This window comes from Spinacia oleracea, chromosome 2, assembly GCF_020520425.1.
Source record: "Spinacia oleracea cultivar Varoflay chromosome 2, BTI_SOV_V1, whole genome shotgun sequence".
Lineage (NCBI taxonomy): Eukaryota > Viridiplantae > Streptophyta > Magnoliopsida > Caryophyllales > Amaranthaceae > Spinacia > Spinacia oleracea.
Window position 1 is genome coordinate 53,705,648 of NC_079488.1, and position 10,131 is coordinate 53,715,778.

The following is a 10,131-nucleotide window of genomic DNA, read 5'->3' on the forward strand; positions in this document are numbered from 1 at the left end:
TTTTTTATCAGTTGTTTTAATCAAACTGGCTATCTTTATAACAATGGAAATGGCCAACAATGATGTTTATTTTCTGTTATGAGTGTGAGATGTGTACTCAATTGTTGAGGGCCTAATTTACTCTCGTTTAATATGAAGGTGAAATGGTAAGGCCAAAGAAAATAGCAGTCAAGCGGAAAGCGCCTGCTACCAAATCAACGCCCCCTACGGGTTCAAAACAAGCAGGTATTCGGAACAATAAGAAACAGTCTGCAAAAAGTGCTCGACTTGAAAAAGGTAGCAGTAGCGATTTTATACCTGATATAAGGTTCAAGAATGAAGACTACCAAAAACTATTCCAAGTGAAATTCAAAGAACGACCAGTTTGGCCAGGGAAGAACATTGACTTTGAGTCTTTCACTAAAGGCAATGCGGAAATTGTGCATGAGTGGTTTTCGTTCCAAGGATGGGATGTCCTCCTACAGTATAAAGGGACGGTATGGGAAGATCTTGTGAGAGAGTTATACACCCACATCGAGCCCTTCGGTAAAAAGGAAGGGTTTCTTCGTACATGGGTGAGAGGCGTCACGATTTATCTAGATGACGAGAAGCTGGGACATATTCTCGGCATTCCGCATGAGGGGATCTATTGTAATCCCCCGTAATTTTATTATATTTTATTTATATACTTTAACGTATATTTAATATATTTAAATGTAAATTTACGAATTTTAGAAATGAATATGTAATTAAAATATAATTATGTTATTACATTTTGAATATTTTAAATAATTTATGAAATCAAAATTGATTTTTGAATTTTACGTTGAAACGAATTCGGATTTTGAAATCACGTTCTATTGAAATTAGAAAGCAAATCCTAAATTCTAAATTCTACTCCTAGCCCAATTGGGCAAAGCCCAAACCAACAAAACCCCAAAACCATACTCCCTTCTCTTTTCTAATTCATGTAAAACAAAATAAAACCCTCCTTCTCTTCTCCTTCCTCATTCACGTGAAACAAAAAAAAGAAAAAAAGAAATAGAGCTTCTTCATCCTCTCGACACAGCAGCCTCAGCAACCACCACTGCGCCGCCGTTCCAACCACCGACCGCCGTTCGGTATCTCTCCTCCTCCCCTTGTTCTTTCTTTCTTCTTCGTTCCTTTTCCCCCTCTGTTTTCGTTAGCTTAGCCTTGTCGTTTTCGCAGCATCACCGCGCCCAGCCACCGTCGCCGGTGAACCTCTGCCGCGCCCAGCCACCGTCGCCGGTGAACCTCTGCCGCGAGCCACCGCCGTCCCGCCGTCCAGCCCTTCTCTCTCCTTAATCCTTGGTTATTTCTTAAACCCTAAGTAACTAATTATTTTAAATTAAAGCTTGTTAATTTAGATTATGTTCTTAAATTAAATTTGTAATTTTTATGGTAAATACGATTTTCAGATTTGATGTTGAGATTAAAAACGAATTAATTTTCAGTTTTGATTAATTAAAATTAAGTTAGGGCTTTATCATGATTTATTAATTTGAATTATGTTTTCTTGAATTAAAGTTATGGGTTTTGTGATTTAAATTATAAATTTAAGATTATATGAATTTTATAATAAAGTTATTAATTTTCAGATTATCTAATTACATTGAAATATTGGTTTTTGATTGTTTAAAGTATGAAATTCAAGGTTTTTATAATTATTAATCATGGTAGGTTGAGTATGGATTATTGAATTGGTTGTTTTGGGATACTGGGAACGTAGATTGACCTTGGTGAAGCTTTTAAATGAATTTATATTGCTGAAAATTTAAAGTACGATGTTTGCAAAAAGTTTTCAACGAATTTCAATCACTAGTTCAATAACTATGATGCTAGGAAAGCAAATGTTTAAGTTTTGATATTGGGGAAAGTTCTAAATATGTTTAGGATGCATTTAGAATACTTTATTATGGTTGCCAATGATTAGAAATTGATTGAGATTACTTGTTGGTTGTTTAGGCGGAGAATTCTCTTTAGGCGACTTTTGTAAGTGTTAAAGTGGCCTATCAGTTTGTTTACACAAGGTACGTACATACCTGTGTGCTTGGAATGTGTGCTAATTGTTGAAACCATGTTGAATTGTTGATGAACTTGGTTATGTTAATGTTGTTGATGAACTTAGTCAGGTTGAAATGGCATGTTTGATACTGTTGGATGAACATATTAAACTTTTATTGCATTTTGAGGATTATAACATGTTAGTATGGAAGATTGATGCAAACATGTTTGATTGGGAACACTAGATTATTTAGTATATAATTCAGATCAGTTAATTGTTGTTCCCTTTTAGCTTTTCACTACTTTATGAGGGCGGAGGACCTTATTTAGTAAGTTGAAACCTTATACCCATATTCAGGGGTTGATCAGTATTAAAGAAAAGATTGGAGTTAATTGGAATGAGTCTTGTTTGATGCCTTGTGATCACTTACTCAATTCCAAGATAAAAACAGTTATAAATAAATGTGAGTTGCATGCCTTATGTGATTGTTGAGTCATAACAGGGTGTCAATTTGTAAATCATGTAAAGTGAAACTGAGTAGCAATAGCTTTAGACTGTGCACGTCTAAAGTGACGGACAAACAGGAGTTGGGGTTCATGGTGGTAGCCCATGGCCTTTCATTCGGACCGGATTGATCACCGCGTCCTATTTTCAGTCAAACGTTCCTCGATATCGCAGGTCACTGAGGTTACGGAGTCGCGCCCGTACCTCGTCTAGCTAGAAAACTCGGTCCATTGCCTATTTCAATTAAAATAATATTATTGTTATAAAAGTCTAGTCCAGTCTAGCCTAGTCTAGTTAAGTATGGTCGTCAGATTATCATGCTTTGTCTGCCCTTAATTATGTTTAATAGTATCATGTTAGGATTATTATTGCTTTAGTATGTAGTACTCAGCTTTGCTGATTACGTGCTTTGTTTGTGTGTGTTGATCATGGCTATGCCTTATTGATCCTGTGATGACCCATCTTTGGTGAGCAGTCTCTAAGGATCAATAAGCGTTGCCCATCTACAGGTTTGAAGATGATGCATCATTGGGATCGGGATTAGAGAGCTTGTAGTTCATTTGATTTTCTAAGTTGGATTTGGTTTGTTTAAGTGGACTCTAAAACTTATTGAATTAGTAACATTAACTTTGTTTTTCGTTGATTGGTTTTTGGGATTTATTCTGAACATGATTATTTATAAACCTACAGTTAGTTTTATGTTTTCCGCTGCAAAATTCTGAATAAGCCGTTACGTTTTCACACGGGCGATAATGCCTTGATAATTCTCTACGTTTTATATTAAAATGTTCTTTTAGAAAAGAGAGAATTGCCGGGGTGTTACAAAGTGGTATCTAGAAGCTTATGGTTTTACTTCAATGATTTTAGGCGCCTAAACTAGCTATTTTCCTAAAACGAATTTCCTCTTCTACGTATTACATCATTCAAAAATGCGTACTTTTTTTTTGGGGACCAAATTCATTTTATTTTGTTTGAAAGTATATAATATTTCTTATTTAAGTTCGGAATTAACTTATTTATTCGAAACTTTTTGTTTATGTGAATTAAGTACGTTTTTCTTTATTTTCGAAATTAAATTAAATATATTCGAAAAAAATAAAATAAAAAAATCTTATTCCTTAAGTATATTTATTCGTTTAATATTTATTCGCTTAATAAATATGTATTCGTTTATTATTTATTCGTTTAATAAAAATTTCTTATTAATTATTCGTTTTTAAAAAAAAAAAAAAAAATATTCTTTATTTTATTTATTCGTTTATTATTAATTCGTTTAATAAACTTTTTCTTACTAATCGTTCTTGTTTTATTCTTTAAATTCTTCAATGTTTGACCTATTATGATTTATTATGAGAGATGGGTAATATAGGAAAGGGCATATAGGATAGAATTATATGTGCATTAGTAGTTAATTGCTAACATAAGAAGTTAATTGCTATGTGCATGTGTTAAATGTTTAAGTGTTGCATGTAAATGTGCATAGAAATTGTTTGATTCCACCAAACTTATTGTTTTATTGAATTCTGATTATGCTTTGGTTGGGAAATCGTTAGTAAGATCTTAAGTTGTTTGTTTCAGGAATAAAATATTCCTTTCCAAGTACACCAATATAGGATCTCTCGAGAAAGATCGATATAGAGACAACTGATATTTTTGTGAGAAAGTAGTGTTTAGATGTGAATATCTTCCTATGATTCAAGAGCAACCCAATTGTACTAAGTGATCATGAGAATGAAATGGATTATGAGTCTGACATTAATAGTTACACCAGCGTTGAACGCAGAATGCATCATATATTAAGAACAGGAGACCCTGATAGGGATGAGGAAACCCTTCGTGAGTTTGACCGTGCTAGAAGGCACACTAGAGTTGATATTTATAATGTAGTGATACTAAGCTAGAGGATGACCTCAGTCTCAAAGGCTACGAAGATCCACAAGGCAGAGAAAACTAGCTTAATATTTTAATACCGAGGATGATGATGAATTTAAATACGAGCCCTTTACTCTAGAAAGCTATAAGGAATCAAAGAACAAGATTGATAATGTTTCCCTCTAGGATTGTTTCATTATTTATTTATGTTGGGAATAATGTGGGACAAGTCGCCCAACGGTAGTTTAAATTTATTGCATAGCGCTTTTATTTTATTTTGAGGACAAGTACGTTATTGTGGTTTAGAAATTGTTATTAATATTGTTTTGAGGAATAAAATTTTCTTTAGGAAATACAAGTTTCTTTTGAGGAATTAAAGTTAAATATTTAATTATCCAAGTGGTCAATGATTTAGTTTGGGCACGCGAAGAGGAATATTTCTTTTATTATTATTATTTGTGATGATTGAATTTGATTTGTTTCCCTCGATCGGATGTCCTTTATGTGAATGTCGTTCGCAAATGATAGAGGAGAATTATTTTGCAATGATTGTTGCACCTTCGTAAAAGATTTTATGTGAATATTGTTTATTGAGGCGATCTCTATGGTCAAATCAAATATTGCTTGATATAGAATGACATGTAAGTAGTGTTTAGAACCTAAGATACAGTATATTAATTTCAGGTCGTGTTATAGAATGGCCAATAATAATGACTTAGTTGTTGCTATTCGCCTCTTGGCGGAAAAGCTGACCCAAGAGAGAACTGAGCGTTCTGATTCTGCTGGGAACATGTTCGAGAGACTAGCCAAAGTTAAATCACCATACTTTAAGGGGAAAACTGATCTTACTTTTTAGAGAACTAGGTTAGAGAGTTTGAGAAATTGTTTGAGACTGTGAACTGTCCTTAGAATATGAGAGTGGGTCAAGTTGTCATGTATTTGAAAGATGAAGCTGATTTATGGTGGAGAGAGAATAGAGTTAGGCTTAGCACTGCTGAGAGATCCAATTAGGATTAGGTGTGGAAACCTTTACATCTTGGATATTGTGTATGGGAAAGCTGCTCATATTTATGGTTTCTAGTCTAGAAGGGACAAGAAAAATATTGTTGTTAGGGAGAAAAGAAAAGAGTAAAATGTTGGGGAAAACCAAGGGAAACCAGGGTTTAACCAATCCGGAAATTGGAGTTCGAAGCCTATAGGGTCGCAGAATAACCTAGGGAACCACAATAAGTCTTCCAATGAGAACAACAACCATAATAAGGCACCGGGTAAACTATTCTTGATGAGTCGAAATGAAGCCGAACATTCTGCAGGCGTAGTTCATGTTACTTTTCCTATTAACTTTGTGCTAGTTGAAACGTTGTTTGATTTGGGAGTAACTCATTCTTTTGTTTTGTCATCTGTCATTAAGAGTCTGAAGTTAGTAGATTTTGAATGATTGATTTACCTGTTATTATGCCTACTGGTGTAACCATAAGGTGTATATTATGGAAGAACTTGCCTTTGAAGATAAAAGATTGCGTTTTCCCTTCTGATTTGATAAAAGTTTAATCTGAGGGACCTGGATGTAATTCTGGGGATGGACTGGCTAAGTTTGTACAAGGCTAAGGTAGACTATGAAATTTAGAAAGTAAGTTTAAGGAACTCTATTGAAAGGTTGAGCTCATGTAGATGTTTTGAGAAGTCCAAGAACCTTAGTTATTTCTGTAATGCAAGTGAGGAAATCGATGAATAGAGAGTGTGAACGATTTTTCTGTAGTGTGTTAGAGGTGAGTAAAGAGGTTGGAGTTAAATTCGAGGATGTTGCCATTGTGAGTGGATTCATTGATGTGTTTCCGAGTGAAATTGCAAGTATGTTACCAGCTAGAGCATTTGAGTTCACTATAGAGTTAAATCCTGAAACGACACCTATAAATGATCTAATTAGGACACAATTGCAAGAGTTGTTTCGTTAAGGAGTATGTTAGACCTAGTTCATCACTGTGGGGAGCTCCTGTGTTGTTTGTTAAGGAGAAAAACAAGAGTATGGAATTATGCATCGATTTTAGGGAGCTAAACACCATCAAGAACAAGTATCCCTTGCCTAGGATAGATGACATATTAGACCAATTGAATTGGGCGAGTGTGTTCTCGAAAACTGATTTGTGTTTGAAGTACCACCAATTTAGAATAGCTGATAAGGGCCTAAGACCTCATTAGGATTCGTATTGTCATTGTGGGTTTAGAATAATGTCTTTTAGGTTAACCAATGCACCTGCATTAATTATGGATTTGATGAATGAGATTTTCTACGAATTCCGAATTAAGTTCGTTATGATGTTATTGATGATATCCCTATTTATTCAAGGAATGAGAAAGAGCATGACAAACACTTGAGGATTACTTGGAGACGCTTAGGAAGAATCTAGTTTTATTAGATAAAGTATACAAATCTTGAAGTCATATGTGTATAAGTGACACCGACGGAAAAGTGAAGGACTAAATTGATTGAGAACTATGTTACGTAAGGGAATAAATCTAAGAGACGATTTGAGTGGTCCAGGATCGTTAGAAATCATTGTTGTCTGGAAAAGATGAAAAGAAATACATGAATTGATGCAAGAGCTAAGAGTTAAGCCCAAAAGTTATACACCCATGAAAAGTGTAATGAGGTTCGGTAACAAGGGAAAATTTGAACAGAAGCAGTTTCTGTAGAACATGCTAAGATTCAAGCTGTGAATGAGTGACCTACTCAAATGAACGTGTCCGATACTTGAAGTTTTCTAAGCCTAGATGACCATTATAGGAGGTTGTGAAAGACTTTTCGAAGTAAGCAAAACCAATGACCAACTTGATGAAAAAGGAATCGAATTTCAAGTGAAGTGAGAAATGTGAGGAAGCTTTCTAGATTTAGCTGTTGTCGCGTCAATTGAAACCTTATAAGGCTAATTACCAAACCCATGACCTAGAGTTAACTGATATGGTGTTATCTACGAATATTTGGAGACATTACCTTTATAGGGCAACTTGTAAGATCCTTACCGAGAACAAAAGTCCGAAATTTTGGCAATAAGGTCCAGTTAAATCTTGGGGACAACATTGAAAATGAGTATTTCTTTCCACCCTGCAAACGATAGACAGACTAAGATTACTAACGGAATATATGTTGAGAACGTGTGTTATGGATTTTAAGGGTAATTGAATTTTCGTGCGTCAATAGTCACCATGCAAGCATTACGATGACACATGTTGAGGCATTGTATGGAAAGAATTGTAGAAGTCTTACTTGTTGGAATGAGTTTAGTGAGAATATTGTATTGAGGACATAATTCGTTGAGGAGAAATATCCAAAGTTATTCCCTGAGATGAGTTACGAGGGCGTAACTCGTTTTCTTTAAGAGGGGTAGAATGCGATATAAATTCGCGCTTTTTACCTATTTTTATGGTGTTTTTATGCATTTTTATGCTTATTTTAACAAATTATACGTGTTGATGCAAGTAAATAGATCCTCCGCATAAGAAAATGTGTTCTTGAGTATTGCAAGTAACGCTTAGTTGGCAAAAGAGTGCACAAGAGTGGCACAAAGTACTTCTACAATAAGAATAAGTTGAAAAGTTTGGAAAGATATGTGAATTTCCGTGTCAAGTTTCGGGACGAAACTTCTTTTAAGAGGGGTAGATTGTAATCCCCCGTAATTTTATTATATTTTATTATATACTTTAACGTATATTTAATATATTTAAATGTAAATTTACGAATTTTAGAAATGAATATGTAATTAAAATATAATTATGTTATTACATTTTGAATATTTTAAATAATTTATGAAATCAAAATTGATTTTTGAATTTTACGTTGAAACGAATTCGGATTTTGAAATTACGTTCTATTGAAATTAGAAAGCAAATCCTAAATTCTAAATTCTACTCCTAGCCCAATTGGGCAAAGCCCAAACCAACAAAACCCCAAAACCATACTCCCTTCTCTTTTCTAATTCATGTAAAACAAAATAAAACCCTCCTTCTCTTCTCCTTCCTCATTCACGTGAAACAAAAAAAAGAAAAAAAGAAATAGAGCTTCTTCATCCTCTCGACACAGCAGCCTCAGCAACCACCACCGCGCCGCCGTTCCAACCACCGACCGCCGTTCGGTATCTCTCCTCCTCCCCTTGTTCTTTCTTTCTTCTTCGTTCCTTTTCCCCCTCTGTTTTCGTTAGCTTAGCCTTGTCGTTTTCGCAGCATCACCGCGCCCAGCCACCGTCGCCGGTGAACCTCTGCCGCGCCCAGCCACCGTCGCCGGTGAACCTCTGCCGCGAGCCACCGCCGTCCCGCCGTCCAACCCTTCTCTCTCCTTAATCCTTGGTTATTTCTTAAACCCTAAGTAACTAATTATTTTAAATTAAAGCTTGTTAATTTAGATTATGTTCTTAAATTAAATTTGTAATTTTTATGGTAAATACGATTTTCAGATTTGATGTTGAGATTAAAAACGAATTAATTTTCAGTTTTGATTAATTAAAATTAAGTTAGGGCTTTATCATGATTTATTAATTTGAATTATGTTTTCTTGAATTAAAGTTATGGGTTTTGTGATTTAAATTATAAATTTAAGATTATATGAATTTTATAATAAAGTTATTAATTTTCAGATTATCTAATTACATTGAAATATTGGTTTTTGATTGTTTAAAGTATGAAATTCAAGGTTTTTATAATTATTAATCATGGTAGGTTGAGTATGGATTATTGAATTGGTTGTTTTGGGATACTGGGAACGTAGATTGACCTTGGTGAAGCTTTTAAATGAATTTATATTGCTGAAAATTTAAAGTACGATGTTTGCAAAAAGTTTTCAACGAATTTCAATCACTAGTTCAATAACTATGATGCTAGGAAAGCAAATGTTTAAGTTTTGATATTGGGGAAAGTTCTAAATATGTTTAGGATGCATTTAGAATGCTTTATTATGGTTGCCAATGATTAGAAATTGATTGAGATTACTTGTTGGTTGTTTAGGCGGAGAATTCTCTTTAGGCGACTTTTGTAAGTGTTAAAGTGGCCTATCAGTTTGTTTACACAAGGTACGTACATACCTGTGTGCTTGGAATGTGTGCTAATTGTTGAAACCATGTTGAATTGTTGATGAACTTGGTTATGTTAATGTTGTTGATGAACTTAGTCAGGTTGAAATGGCATGTTTGATACTGTTGGATGAACATATTAAACTTTTATTGCATTTTGAGGATTATAACATGTTAGTATGGAAGATTGATGCAAACATGTTTGATTGGGAACACTAGATTATTTAGTATATAATTCAGATCAGTTAATTGTTGTTCCCTTTTAGCTTTTCACTACTTTATGAGGGCGGAGGACCTTATTTAGTAAGTTGAAACCTTATACCCATATTCAGGGGTTGATCAGTATTAAAGAAAAGATTGGAGTTAATTGGAATGAGTCTTGTTTGATGCCTTGTGATCACTTACTCAATTCCAAGATAAAAACAGTTATAAATAAATGTGAGTTGCATGCCTTATGTGATTGTTGAGTCATAACAGGGTGTCAATTTGTAAATCATGTAAAGTGAAACTGAGTAGCAATAGCTTTAGACTGTGCACGTCTAAAGTGACGGACAAACAGGAGTTGGGGTTCATGGTGGTAGCCCATGGCCTTTCATTCGGACCGGATTGATCACCGCGTCCTATTTTCAGTCAAACGTTCCTCGATATCGCAGGTCACTGAGGTTACGGAGTCGCGCCCGTACCTCGTCT

The 10,131-nt window shown here is 34.6% G+C and overlaps 1 long non-coding RNA gene across 1 annotated transcript; it reads left to right on the forward strand.

The window, feature by feature from the left end:
- The first annotated feature begins 688 nt into the window (after positions 1-688).
- On the forward strand, positions 689-3,211 carry LOC130467859 (uncharacterized). The gene is made up of 4 exons (XR_008927831.1): positions 689-1,100; positions 1,189-1,311; positions 1,966-2,030; positions 2,985-3,211. It is a non-coding gene; the product is annotated as an uncharacterized lncRNA (long non-coding RNA).
- The last annotated feature ends 6,920 nt before the right edge of the window (positions 3,212-10,131 follow it).